Source organism: Podarcis melisellensis (assembly GCF_964234715.1).
Source record: "Podarcis melisellensis genome assembly, chromosome: 4".
Classification (NCBI taxonomy): Eukaryota; Metazoa; Chordata; class Lepidosauria; order Squamata; family Lacertidae; genus Podarcis; species Podarcis melisellensis.
Genome location: NC_138531.1, coordinates 71,757,266 through 71,771,792, shown reverse-complemented (window position 1 = coordinate 71,771,792; position 14,527 = coordinate 71,757,266). Strand labels below are relative to the sequence as shown.

Sequence of the window (14,527 nt, the reverse complement as noted above, 5' to 3'; positions counted from 1 at the left end):
TTATAAATAATTGGCCATCATTAAAATAGATTAAGAATTGATGACAAGAGAGATTAAGAGAAATAATTAGTAGGAGAATTATTTTATGGTATTTCAGCAAGTGGTTATAGATTTGGAAATAAGATGATAATTTGCTTGACAAAAACTTATTAAAGATGTAAATGGGAGCGGGAGACGTGAGGAAGTTCAAGGATATTATGAAATTTTGTTAAAACAAAGTAATAATATGTATTGTTATTGTATTCTTTTCCTAAAAACTCTAATAAATATTTATAAATAAAATAAAATAAAACAAAACAAAGCAGCAGCAAAAAAAAAAAAAAAGAAATACCAAAGGAGCAGAAAAGACTTTTTATGTATGCAACGGCAGCTGCGAGAATGCTTCTCTACGCCCAGAGACAGAAGGAAGACAGTGTTCCAACCAGGGAGGAACAGACAATTAAAATGATGGAATAGGCTAAAATGGCACAAATGACCAGGGAAATCAGAAATCAAGAAGATATTTAATAAGGAATGGAAAAAATACATAGACTATCTTGAAGAACACTGTAAACATTTAAACTCGTTAGCAGGATTGACTTAACACTTGTAATGGAAGAATTTGAAGGTTAAAATTTGGACACATACCAAACACAGATAAATGTTATAAGATGCAGTATAAAAAGATTTATAATGGGAACCAGGAGGGGGCGGAGGGAGATCTGAGGATTCAGAGAATCCTTATATGTATAAAATTGATTGGGGTTTTTTTTGAAAGGAAAAAATATTTGCAAAAACCGAATTTTTCTGTTAAAAAAACTTTTTGGTTGAATGGAGATTTTTAATCTGTTTTTAGCTTACTGCTGATTGAATGTTTCAAGAGTTGTTTTATAGCTTTTACTGAGAACTCTGTTGAGAACTCTATTCTCTTTGTAAACCACGTTGAGATGTTTTTTTACAATCAAGCGGTGTATACATTTTACGAAGCAAACAAACAAACTGCATATACCACCTGAAGCATTTTGGGGGAAGTAGCTTAGGAGGATAAAAAAATGAAAAATAAATTATTGGAGGATGGGGGAGTACCATACAGATGTTCCCTAAATGTACTCAGAATAAGAACAGGATCAACACAGGGTGGTTGTGCGCCCTGCTTTCTAGATGACAGTGTCCTTTTTGAAGTGCTGTCTGGTTCAAGTCCAGTTTGTGGATAAAGAAGCATCAGGAGGGAGAGCAGGAGGGGGCCTTGCTGCTGCCCATCAACAGATAACACCTGCATAGCAGACAAATTGATCACCTGGTTATAGTCTTCCTCACTTTGGCACTGTATGTCTATTTAAATAATAGCACTTATCTAAGTTTGCATCTGGGACGCGGGTGGCGCTGTGGGTAAAACCTCAGCGCCTAGGACTTGCCGATCGCATGGTCGGCAGTTCAAATCCCCGCGGCGGGGTGTGCTCCCGTTGCTCGGTCCCAGCGCCTGCCAACCTAGTAGTTCAAAAGCACTCTGGCTCACCAGAGTAGCTTTGTCACGCTGGCCACGTGACCCGGAAATGTCTGTGGACAGCGCTGGCTCCCAGCCTATAGAGTGAGATGAGCGCAGAACCCTAGAGTCTGTCAAGACTGGCCCGTACGGGCAGGGGTACCTTTACCTTTTTACCTTAAGTTTGCATCTATACATATAAAACAGGGAATCTAATGCAAAGTTCCAGTATGAAAATTTTATGCACACTGGTATCCCCTTTTGCGGCCTGCCCCCGCCCCTTAGCAATATATTAAATAAACATTTTAATAGTAGCTTTGAAGAGTGAGTTCAGTTAGCATGCACAATAAACATAGCGCATGCAAATATAATTTCCATTAACAGAGCTGATGGCGTCTAGTAGTGCGGGGTATGGCTGGTGACAATTGGGGGGGGGGGGAGAGAACGACAGGAGCAGTATATGGCTAGGTTTCTCTTTCTCACCTGAAATAATGTTGCAAGAAATCAACGATAAGATTGTCAGTGTCGTTGCAGCAACAGAATGTGCTCTGGATATCTTGCACCTGCCAACTTCTACTTTAATATGCTTTAGTATTACTGTTTGCTGTATGGCCTGCAGCTATATTCTCACAAAAGCAAGGAACTGGATATAAAACACTCCAGTCCAGAGACTACACAGAAAAAAGGAGTAGGGTTCATAGGGACACTATAGTTCTTGCAAACCTGCTGTGATGGCTTAAAGTCTAACCCTCCAGCCCTGCAAACATTAACCACATTGAGTATAAAGAAGTCCAGATCTTTCAGTCAGAGAACAAATAATATGTAGCAGGAATAAATGAAATAATCCATGAAAACCTTTTTAAAACACTTATCTATCTTCTATCTATCTTACAGGTGAACAACTAAACAGAACAGTAGCACAATAACACTTATGCCTTTCAGAATGTTGGAATATTGGATATTATTATTCTCCAGAGATACATATGTCATCAGTCATGGGGATAGACTTTTGTTATCAAAAGTCACTTTTCCAAAGATTTCTTGTGTTTGAGGTGGTGTCAGGTGTTGTCCTTTCTTCGTGGTTCTTAATTTGTAGGTCAATTTTTCCACGAATAATATGTGAATTCATGATGGTAAGAAGATTCCTCCAGGGATCAGTCCAAAGGTCCAACTAATCCAGTGCCCTGTATTCACATAGTAACCAGCCAGTTATCTATGGGAACCCCATATGCAAAGCTGGAGAACAATAGCTCTCTCTTGCTGTTCCCCAGCAACAGATCCTCACATGCATGAGGCCCTGGATTCTGGAGGTGGTTTATAACCATCATAGCTACAACCAATTAATAACGTAATATTTGTGTTGTAGCTGAACGGAAAAAATGAGGCTCGGGGAAATTAAACAATGCATCAACTCATTTGAAAGGACACATAATGATTAACAAGGGTTTAAGAATCACAGTGTGTCCAGCTTTGGGGGAGTCCCCTGACATTTCAGAATACAGTGTTTGATGGTCACAGAATATGAACCCAAACACATAAGCAAGGGGCAGAGTATGATTGTGATTCACAAAATTTATTATTTATACCCTGCCCATCTGGCTGAGTTTCCCCAGCCACTCTGGGCGGCTCACAGCATATATCAGAACATACTGAAACATCATATATTTAAAAACTTCCTGATACAGAGCTGCATTCAGATGTCTTCTAAAAGTCAGATAGTTTTTTATTTCCTTGACTTCTTTAAGGGAGGGTGCTACACAGGGAGAGCGTCACTACAGAGAAGGCCCTCAAGGTGTAACCTTAAAGTTTACAAGCTAAATAGATACATGACAGACATTTATCTTTATCATTCTCTTATCTGCATGACTTACATAATGACTTACATAAGCACTTGGTTTATGGCAGACAATCCTGACCATCCCTCATAAAAAGAAGCAAAGGTCCATCTGCTCCACCATCCTGTTTTTCACAAGGGTTAACCAAGTGCTTCCAGAAAGCAGATGAAAATAGCAAGAGCCATCCCCTGCTTTTCAGCTAGCAAAGAACACCACTACCTTGGAACCAGAAAGTTAATACCCACCGACAGGCTTATCTCCATATTCTTCTCTAATGCCACCTTATCACCTTCAAAATTGATGGTCATCACCACATTATGTGGCAGTGAGTCAGGTAAGTTAATTATAACCTGTTCGAGGAAATAGCCCAAAGTTCTGCAAACAGAATGGCTGCATTTGGGCACAGTGCTAAACGATGGTTTTGCATTATGTGAATTAGCATTAGGCTCATCAGCCCCCCTCTGGCACAGCCAAGAGATCAGAAACCACATTCTGCTGCCTTCCAACTTCCTTCCTCAGCTAGTATCAGACATCGAAAGCCCTGAGAATGGGGATCCCTGTGGAGTTTAAGATATCCCCAATATCTGAAGATGCGCCTTCTCTCTTGCCAACCTGTCAAGGTATTTAAATTGGCAGGGGAGGCCCTACTTGAAATACCCTACTTCTTACTTAGTGAATTTTTGGGGGGTGGTAGCATGTGAGGGAGCTTTCTCTGGGGGACCCCTAGACTGTGGAATGCCATACAGTGGTACCTTGGGTTAAGAACTTAATTCGTTCTGGAGGTCTGTTCTTAACCTGAAACTGTTCTTAACCTGCAGCACCACTTTAGCTAATGGGGCCTCCCGCTGCTGCTGCGCTGCCGGAGCACGATTTCTGTTCTCATCCTGAAGCAAAGTTCTTAACCTGAAGCACTATTTCCTGGTTAGCAGAGTCTGTAACCTAAAGCGTATGTAACCTGAAGTGTATGTAACCCGAGGTACCACTGTATTTTTATTTATATATATATATAGGCAAGTAAAGACACACATCTTTGCCCAGGCCTTCACAGGAGATTGGAACAAATAAAAGGTAGCTACCTCCTGCAGAATGTTTAACTGGTCTGTTCTAACTGTGGTTTTCGTTATTTTTATGTTTTATGCTGTTATGCATTTTACTTATGTTTCCCACTTCGGCATCATGCAGTGAAGGGTGGATTATAACTGTGATATAAACAAGCCTTGACTAGCGGAGCTCAGGACTTTGTTGCCATCATGGGGGCTGTTCCAATATGTGATTAGACTACCACATGTAGGTGTGAAACATGTATTATCAACAATGGGACACAACAAATCAGGACTACTTCATTCATGGCATTTTGTACTGTGGCGTAGCAAAAAGCATTGCCTGCGAAAGTCATGCAATCATTTCTTCCTCCAACCTCTTTGGAAGTTCTTGTGTACTGCAGTTTTTGAACACGTGTTATGTACAGTATGTATTTTTCTGTGTTGAGATTCTTCCTTTAAAATAAATGATAATATGTTTATAATTAAATTAGCATGAGAAAAGTAATATATTATCCAGCAGCAGGACAAAAACAGCAGCCAGGTAAAGGAAGCTCTGTTTTTGAGTGCTGTAGTGATAGGCATTTTGTTGAGTACACCTAGGAGTAAATTATGGTTTTCATGAGAAACAGAACAGTTGATCAAAGGTCAGGCTTCGCTGTGGGGGCGGCGGGGGGGGGGGGAGAGCATAAATAAGCAAATTAGGTGGCATAAGCCATCACCCTCTGCTGGAATTTCAGTTTGTTTCAGTTCAGTACACACTAAGCAATGAGTGCAGCATGGCAGGTTTCTCTTCCCCAGCGTTGAGTGGCATCAAGTGGCTGAATTCAGTTCTGCTATTTTGCAAGCAGAGAGACAGGGATGGTTCAGGTGCAGTGTCAAGTGGTATGATTCTCTGTGCATGAACCTGGCTGGACTCTCTTCTTCCCCGCCATGCTGCAATTCCTTTTCTCCTTCACGGTGTGAGGCAAAACACAGGTGACTGTTTCATCTGAATTAGCTATGACTTGTGCTTTTCCCTGGAAACCAATATTAGAAACCAGGATCAATACCTGGTTTGCAGGGCAAGTGCAACCATAACTTGCTGGTATGGTTGAAGAAAAGGAGGAAGGGAATCAACATGCACAAGGGAAGAGATACTGTGTAAGTTTTAGGATCCAGTTGGATTCATGTGCATAATACAAAACAATAGTTTGGAGATACTTTTAGATCAATTCATCAGATTCCATATCTGAAAATGCAGATTTGGGTGACCAGAATAAATTGTGTAAGGTCATATTTATTCTCAAAAATCACGGTTTTCAAATACTTTGGAAACTTTTTTAAAGGAAGCTGGTGATGTATGAAAAAAGAGGAAATAATAGAAGGAACATTTTGATAAAATGGCCAGTGAAGTGAAGGGGAATCTCACTCCCTCTCTACCCAGCTCCTTCAAGCCCCTCGTTCTCTCATAGCTCCTATGTATCTCTCCATCCCTGCTTTATTCAAACCTCTGCTGCTGTTTTATCTTAAGCCCCCCCCCTGCCTTGACTTCAGGTGAATCCAAGACTGTGATACAGCACTATAAATCCTCCAGGGTGGGCTGCACAATGAAAACCTTACATTTTTATCTACATAGAAAGGTCGTATGCAAAATTATTTGTATCTTGGCTTTTCTACCAAATGAAGCTCAAGGTGGCAAACAACTATAATGCAAATACAATAAAATATAAGAAAATAGGATAAAACAGGAAGAAAATACATTTAAAAAAACAAAAAAAACCCCCAAGGTAGCTAAAATAGCAATAAAAACTACAAAACCATATGACATATTTATAAGTCAGCTTATGAGTTATATTTGCCTTCTTGTGGAAGTTTATCAGAGAAGGATCTAGGCAGGTCTTATTTGGCAAGGAGTTCCACAAAACAGGGGCAGCCACTGAGAAGGCCCTCCCTCAAGTTCCTGCCAAATGTTCTTCAAATGTTGGCAGCTCAGAGAGAAGGGCCTCTCCCTTAAAATTAGACAGGCTCATAGGGGAGAATGTGCTCTTTCAGATAATGCAGTCGCAAATCATGTAGGGTAAATCACAGAATTGAACACTGGAAATGCTAGCCATGACTGATGGGAATTGTACCCAAAACATGTTCAAGGCTAGGTACCTATATTCTGCCAGCACTGGTGCCTAGCCAATTAGCAGTGTTGACATTAGACTGACTTGCTTTATTTGCCTTGGGGCACAATTTCTCTTGCTTCCAGTTCCACTAAGGTAAAATCAGGGCACTAGAAGGCAGACTTTCAGGCAGAAGTGGTAGTGTTATATAAAAGAGAATACACAATATATCAAAATCTTGGAAACAGGATGTGTCACATTTCTGACAATCACATTTAATCTGCCCATTATGATTAAAGCTATGAGCAATCTTATTTAATCTGCTCGCTATGAGAAGCATTGCAGTTATTTGCAGGGTGTTGGACAGGGGTCAGCAAACTTTTTCAGCAGGGGGCCAGTCCACTGTCCCTTGTGGGGGGCTGGACTATATTTTTTTGGGGGGGAGGAATGAACAATTTTTTGTGCCCCACAAATAACCCAGAGATGCATTTTAAATAAAAGGACACATTCTACTCACGTAAAAACACACTGATTCCTGGACTGACTGCAAGCCGGATTAAGAAGGTGATTGGGCCGGATCCGGCCCCCGGGCCTTAGTTTGTCTACCCATGAACTAGATGGTCCTCAGGGTCCCTTCCAACACTACAGTTCTATAATTCTGAGAGTGGTTTGATTCTAAACCGAAAGTAAAGGTAATACTAGCCTGCAGCTCCTCGTTATAATGGCAAAGTACAGTGAAACATAGATCTAGGATGCAGCCAAAAATAATTCATGGAAAAGTACACACTTAAGATTTCTCTCAGATACTGATGTGTCACTCAAGTTCCTCTTATTTGGAGTTTCGAGACTATTTTTCAAAGTGTGTTGACACAAACCTAGCAAAACTAGTGCAGATTCTCTGGTGAATATGTCATCTTGTAATGCAATACCAGTGTTTTATGATGCACAGGACAGCATTCTGCGGTTTTGCTTTGAATTGCACAATCCAAGAGTAAAAGGCAGCATGTCCCAAGTGTCTTTTCTTTACTTTGGGGAAAGGGGTGATTCTTTCTGCAATGGTTCAGCTCCTGAGTTGAAGGTATGATAATGGATTCTAATCTTGGCTTTTCGGTCTGCCCAACATGCATTGATCATAAGTTTTCTGTAGGTGTTGAATGGCCTTTACATAACCAAAATCATAGTGGGAAACAAACATATTGGAGTTTCAACTAATAGGGGCTTCGTGGGCAGGGAGACTTTTGTTTCACATGCCCTTTACAAAAAATACAAAGTTAACTTGTGTCAGAAATGTAGATATCTTTCCTTTTTTATGGGTAGTGGTGGCCCTCAGAAACATTAAATCATTGTAACAGCTTACAACTTATTAGCTCCCACCCAGTGAAGTAAATAATAATTTTCCTGCAGGATAATCTCACACATTCTCACAGTCACAGGACAGAAACTTCCCCTCAGCATATCAGCTGAGGATGGAATTATCACCCCTCCCTGCTTATCAAATCATTGATCTGATGACTGGAGAGGGGGAAAATTGCATCTCTAAAGCACTCTGTGCCCACTTTATTTATTTATTCATCTTCCTGGATGCCACCACTACCAAACTGGTAAAATCTTGGGGAATAAAAAAGAAAAGGCTTATGGGAGGGGCTGAACCAGACCCTCGGTTTGGGTGTTTTCTAAGAATATCAGATTGCTTTACCACAAGCCCACTTTTAAGAATGCAGGAAGGAAGGAAAGACATCTGGTTCGGTCAGAAGAGCATCTGCAAGAACAGGGCAAATAATGCTTTTTGGCAAACAGTATCCCAACGTACAGTAAACTTAAGTTATGCAGGCAATAGTGGATTCTCATATGCTGCCCTCCCCATCAACTAAAACGATAGAAATACTTAACTAACTGACCAATCATGTTGGTAATGCACCCCCCCAACAAAAATCCTGGCTATATGCCTAAGGGACTCCTGTGCTTGACAGAAATTAGGAGTGCTTCATCACCCTGTTTGTCTTTCAGACAGGTTTGTCCTAGATTTTAATTCAGACCGTGTTCAGTGGGGCTTACTCCCTAGTAAGTTCACACAGCATCACCGCCTCAGACAGCCGTTACCTGAGAGTAAGTCCTATAGAAAAGAACTTCTGAGTATATTTGACTGTGTTGTTTACCTCCCATTCTGTTCTCCCTCAGAGAGAGGTCAAACAGAGAGGGAAGCTGGAGTTTGGACTTTGGTGTAAAAAAAGAGAGAAATGTTTCGCTTCCAGTCTAGAATCCACTTCTTCCCAATGTGCTGATTTCCCCCTTTCCCAGAAGCCAAACAGAAACTCTGGACTATCCTCACAACAACAACAGCAGCAGCTCCTCCTGCCTTGTGGGAAGCACCCCATGCAGAAAACACGTGTGAAAGAGCTGCGAGCAAACAGGCCCTAACAACCACATTACCAACCCAGGAAAGAGGGCCTTAGGTGTTCACTCCCAAGCAGAAACACTGAAGTTAATGAAAGAACGTGCTGCCTTAGGTGCATTAAATGTCAAGAGGTCTGCTAAGAGCCAAAAATAAAACACCACCCATCAGGGGTGCCAACCTGAATAAAATGGGGGAGGCGGGTAAGCCCTACTCTGCATAATCAATCACATGATGCGATGCACGGACACTATTTGAATGGCAATGCCAGCAACTTTGGGGGCGGACGCCTCAAATATTTCACTGGGGTAGGAGTGGGCGAAGGGACCTCGGCCCCTAGGAGTCCACTGCCTATTTAAGGGAATGTGTCCTCCCGGCCCAAAGCGCCCTAACCTTTTAACCTTCGAATAAAGTCACCAGGTTGGCGCAGGAGGTTTCCCTTCCTGGGAGTCTTCAAGGTGGGGAGGCTCAGCCCGGCTCTAGCTTTCCTGCCTGGAGCAGGGGGCCGGGCTCACCCAGGCCTGCAAGGCCCCCTCCAATACTCAGCAATATTGGGGGCTGGCTTGTGGCAGGCGAAAGCCCTCCGAGACCTCGCTCGGGCGGCGTCCCCTAGAGCGCAGCTGACTCGTCCAGCTGCCGCGTCTCCTCGCCTGCCTCTGAACTTTTCCTTGTGCGCGGAGGAGGGGCCGGGCTCGCCCCGCGACCTGGAGGGCTTCCCTCTCCTCGAGTGGGCAGGCCGTTGGCGGCGGCTGCAGCGGGCGGAGCCTCCTTCTCCTCCTGCCGCGGACTCCCTCGCCTTCTCGGACTTCTTGCTCGCAGCGCCGTCTTAGCGCCAGGCTCTGTCCCTCCGTCCCTCCCTCCCACCGTCCGTCCGTCTCTCTCCTCCCTCTCTCCGCCACGGCCTCCTGCCCAGATGAGGCTCCGTCCCTTCGCGCTGAAGACCCGCCGGAGCGACGGGAGGGCCGAAGAGTGAGGCAGCAAGGAGCCGCCGCCGGGAAGCACAGGCTGCTGGGAGCCCAAGGCGGGAAAGCCCCGGCGCTGCAGCGCAAGCGGCTCCAGCCACGCTGGAGGTTAGCGAAAGAGCAGCAGCCCGCCGGGCGCGGTAAGGGGAAGCGAACGTCTGTGGAGAGGAGGGGCCGCCTGACGCTGCAAAGATCTCGGCAGCTGCCTGGCTGTTAGGACGCTGGCGCCTTCCCCACCTCTGAGGGAGGACTTGCCTCTTGGGCCAGCCTGGGCGAGTTGAACGAGGTCGCTTGCGAGGCGACCCTTCTTCTCTCTGCGCTTCAGTCTGTTGCAGAAATGGGGGCGGGTGGGATGCAAAGCTTTGTGCGGAAGGATTGCGGGTACCAAGGGTGACACTCCGCGCAAATCTTACGTGAAGCGTGTTATTTCTTTCCCACCTGGATTTATGGGGGGGGGGGCGGGATCTCTGCGTACGAAGGCAAAGGGAAAGCGGGTATGTCCTGCAAGCCTTGAAGGCTTTCCCACCTCAGGCTTGGAGCGAGGCAGCGCGTGGCTGCACGAGGCGCGGCGGGTTTCGAGAGGAGCTTGGCGCTGCGGTTTCAAACTTTTTAGGACGCGCGAGAAAAGTGCCCCCCGGGCACCCGCGCGGGTTTCGGGGTCCTGCCTTTGTCTCTTCCCGACCTCCCCCCTCCCAATGTGGCGTGAAGTTTGGGAGCGAGGCAGACGGAGAAAGCGCTTTCTTCCTTTCAAACTTCCCCTCGCATCGGCAAGAGACGCAGCCCGCGCTTTCCTCGGGAGGATTCCTGCAGCGATCACACATCTCGGGGCTTCTCTCCTCGCGCTTTTTCAAAGCCGGAGGGGAAACCTTTCCCGGTTTCCATGCCTCCCTGTCCCTCCTGCCTCCCGTGCTTCCAGGAAAAAAGGCGAAAAGTTTAAGGCCTCGGAGTGAAACGAGATCTGCTGAGAGAGGCGTGACTTCCTCCCTCGGCGCTGTTAGCAAGCAGCCGAAAAGGGCCGACGTGGTAGAGAGCGGCTGCACCAGCAGCAGCATCGCTCCTTGGAAAGGTTAAATGCAGACGGGCAGTGGTGGCCCAGTCATCCCTTCCCTCACTAGCCCGCCCCCTCAATCGTTGTGGCTTATAATTTTCTCTGTCTCACTTTTCTTCCTACGCTCTTAAAAACATTTATTCGGTTTGGGTCCTGGTGAGGTGAGTCTGTGCAAACAGTTTAAAGAGATGTCTGGGCCCTTTGATTTTTTCCGCGGTGAAAGTTAGGCAAGTTTAAACAAGAACAGCCTTCACCTCTTGTGACTTTTTTTCCAAGTACCTTGCGCCTATTATGTGTTGGTTTTATAGCTTGCAGCCAAAAGGTTTAACGAAACCATTCCCACTCTCCACAAACATTTGTCTTTCCACAAATCCAGACTTCCAGAATGGTGAAATTCTGAATTTTATTGAGGTCAAGACTTTTGCTCTAGTGATGTTAATTGACTTTATGCTTTACAACCAATATCAATCATAAATATACTTGGGTGATATCCAACTAATGTATACTCAAGACTAGGTCCGTTGAAATCAGCAGGCTTAAATCCATGAAATATTACACATCATCCATACTTTGTCTATGTAGTCATCTCTGGTCCATTTGGTTGAAAGCTGAATGGAAATCATTTTGAGGCTGTATTCACACAGCAGTTAATTCCATTATCCCAGCTGTCCCTTAAATGCTAATCTCAGCATTGTATTTGAACTTTTAGGTGTCATAAAAGCCATTTCTGGAAATGTAGCAGAATATAGCACAAGTTTAGCTCTCATTTCTGTGTTATTTCCTTCTAGACTTCATTTGCAAATAATACAGAAATGGGTGCTATATTCTGCTGTGTTTCCGGAAGGGTGGAAGTTCAAAAGAATGTGCAAAAATGACAGTTAAGGGGAACATTGTGAAAATGGAATAGACTTGTGTGTAAATGCAGCCTAGGTAAGTGGACCAGACCAACATGGGTGAATTAAAGGTTCTGGAAAACGGAATAGCAAATTCTGTAAGTGCATGCGTTTAAGAATCTCTACAGGACAGAGTGAAATTTGGACACTGTAAACGGGCATGAGAGAAATGGTTATTTGGTTGTCAAAATTGTTGCTTACTGTTTCAAGCTGTGGCTTCCCTTTGTTGCTTGCTGCACGGTAATCATAAGACCAATTTATAGACTGTGTAGTCCACCCCTGAACATATTTACTTCCAAGTCCCACTGATTTTAATGGTGCTTACTACTAAGAAATGTCTGTTAGATTGCTATGTAAACTAGGCAAACTGAACAAAGTTGCTCAAACATGCTTGCTTTACACGTTCATCACAGTTTGCTTCCAAAGGCTTTTCTCTCTGCATGTGTCCCATTTTTATTTTAGGTTTTAGTTTTTGCACATGAAGGAAATTTATTGGAAAGGCAAGGAAACATGGGCTATAGAGTGATGGAAAATATTTTGTTGTGGTTCTCAGGTTGATTCTGCGGTTCTTGGACCATTCCTTGGGGAAATCCCCAGCTAGAGATCCATGTCTGTCTTTAGAAAAACTGACAGCCTGTTTTATTTTTAGGCTATTGGGGGAGAAAAGAGAAGATAAAGCTGATTTGATTAGAAGTCCCATTTAAAACAGATGGATTTGTAATGTAATTCTCCAGTGCACTTGATTTGCTTTTATATAATTTTCCCACATCCTTTGGAGATGTGTTACCTCTTAGCATGCTTAGCCGTGTTTTGGGGTTTGTAATATTCACTTCTCCTCTGCATATGATTTGTTGTCATTTCCTTTTGGATATGGGCTTCCTCTTAGAACAGGCATGTCCAACTTTCAAGAGACTGAGATCTACTCCCACTATAAAAAAACCTGGCAGTGACCTACCAAGGTTTTTTTTATGAAGGAATCATTGTTGAGCAGATTGCAATCTACCTGTTGGATATCACTGTCTTAGAACATTTCAGCCAGGATTTTGTAGGGAGAGTGATTAAGTTGAAGTGCATCTCTGCAGCAGTGTTGTGCAGAATGCCTCCTTCCCTTTGAAAATCTAAAATTTAAGTGGGGGAGGGGGAATTAAACGTACATTTGCAATTCTAATCCATGTTAGAGAATGAGATTATAAACCAGTGTTACAAACTCAGATATATAAGCTAATCGCCAAACAGCAGCTTAAACCTAGTTTACAGTCACTGCAATGCAATGTCTAGGCACCTTTTTCCTAATTAGATTTATTGTTGTTATTATTAGTATTCATTGGATTTCTATGCCACTTTATATTTTAAAGAAAAAAATCTCAAGGTGGTTTACAACGCATCAAATATAACAAATTCAGGCTTTCCCCTTATTTCTTACTTAATTTATATAGCTTCCCCATAGGACCTGTGAGATAACAGAGTTCAAATCCCCACTCAAGCCATGAAGCTCACTGGGTGACCTTGGGCCAGTAACAGCCTCTTAATCTACCTCACAGGGTCATTGTATGGATTAACTGCGGGGAGGGGGAACCATGTACCCCTTGGAGAAAAAGATGGGATATAAATGCAATAACTAAGCTCTTCTGCTTACTTCATTAAGAAAACTGGGGGGTGGGGGGGCAGCCAGATGGAGCTGTCAGGCATCAACCTGGCATTCAAAGATCTCCACATGGTCACAATTGGACCCACACTAGTTGCAAATTCACCTGGTGTCAGGGGAATTTTGAGCACTGGTATAAGCCCTGTATTTGGAACTAATCTGCAAAAAATTATCCATGCCCTCAAACACTAATTTTAGGTGCTAAGTTATAAACAGCAACAGGTTAAAAATACAGATAGGTAGCCGTGTTGGTCTGCCATAGTCAAAACAAAAAAAAAATCCTTCCAGTAGCACCTTAAAGACCAACTAAGTCAGTTCTTGGTATGAGCTTTCGTGTGCATGCACACTTCTTCAGATACTTCTTCAGATGGGTATCTGAAGAAGTGTGCATGCACACGAAAGCTCATACCAAGAACTGACTTAGTTGGTCTTTAAGGTGCTACTGGAAGGAATTTTTTTTAGGTTAAAAATAGCCTGTCAAAATTAATTTTATAAACACACTTTTTATAAATAAAGATTTATTCTTCCCCTCAAGCCACTTCTGGGAGAAATGATGGAATATACTTCTGGGGAAATGAATAATTGTTGCATGTTTTCTATACAATTTTATATTTAAAAGCTATTTTAAAACTTTGGTTTGAGGACAGACCTCAGTCCACATTTTAGGAACACTGAAGTGCACACATAGCACTGAGGCTGGACATACTTGTGCTCAAGAAGTTTTTCAGAAGTACAAGGGATAAAAACCAGCTTTCCCACTCCTACTCAAGTTAATAGTGCTTAACTTGCTTACTGTGACATCATGCACTATGAATACATAGCCTCAGGGCAACACCTGTAACCTTCATTGAGGGGAAAATACACTTGGTTTTTTAGTCGTTTAGTCGTGTCCGACTCTTCGTGACCCCATGGACCAGAGCACGCCAGGCACTCCTGTTTTCCACTGCCTCCCGCAGTTTGGTCAGACTCATGCTGGTAGCTTCGAGAACACTGTCCAACCATCTCGTCCTCTGTCATCCCCTTCTCCTTGTGCCCTCCATCTTTCCCAACATCAGGGTCTTTTCCAGGGAGTCTTCTCTTCTCATGAGGTGGCCAAAGTTTTGGAGCCTCAGCTTCAGGATCTGTCCTTCCAGTGAGCACTCAGGGCTGATTTCCTTCAG

The 14,527-nt window shown here is 43.5% G+C and overlaps 1 protein-coding gene across 3 annotated transcripts in view; it reads left to right on the top strand.

The window, feature by feature from the left end:
• The first annotated feature begins 9,750 nt into the window (after positions 1–9,750).
• ST3GAL6 (ST3 beta-galactoside alpha-2,3-sialyltransferase 6) overlaps positions 9,751–14,527 on the top strand; it is a 40,499-nt gene continuing 35,722 nt past the window's right edge. For 2 of the 3 annotated variants that reach the window (XM_081908907.1, XM_081908904.1), the window contains exon 1: positions 9,780–9,921. The gene's annotated coding sequence lies outside the window, so the exon portion shown is untranslated. Of the gene's footprint in view, positions 9,922–14,527 lie in introns of all 3 variants that reach the window. The other variant, XM_081908905.1, reaches the window with a different exon arrangement.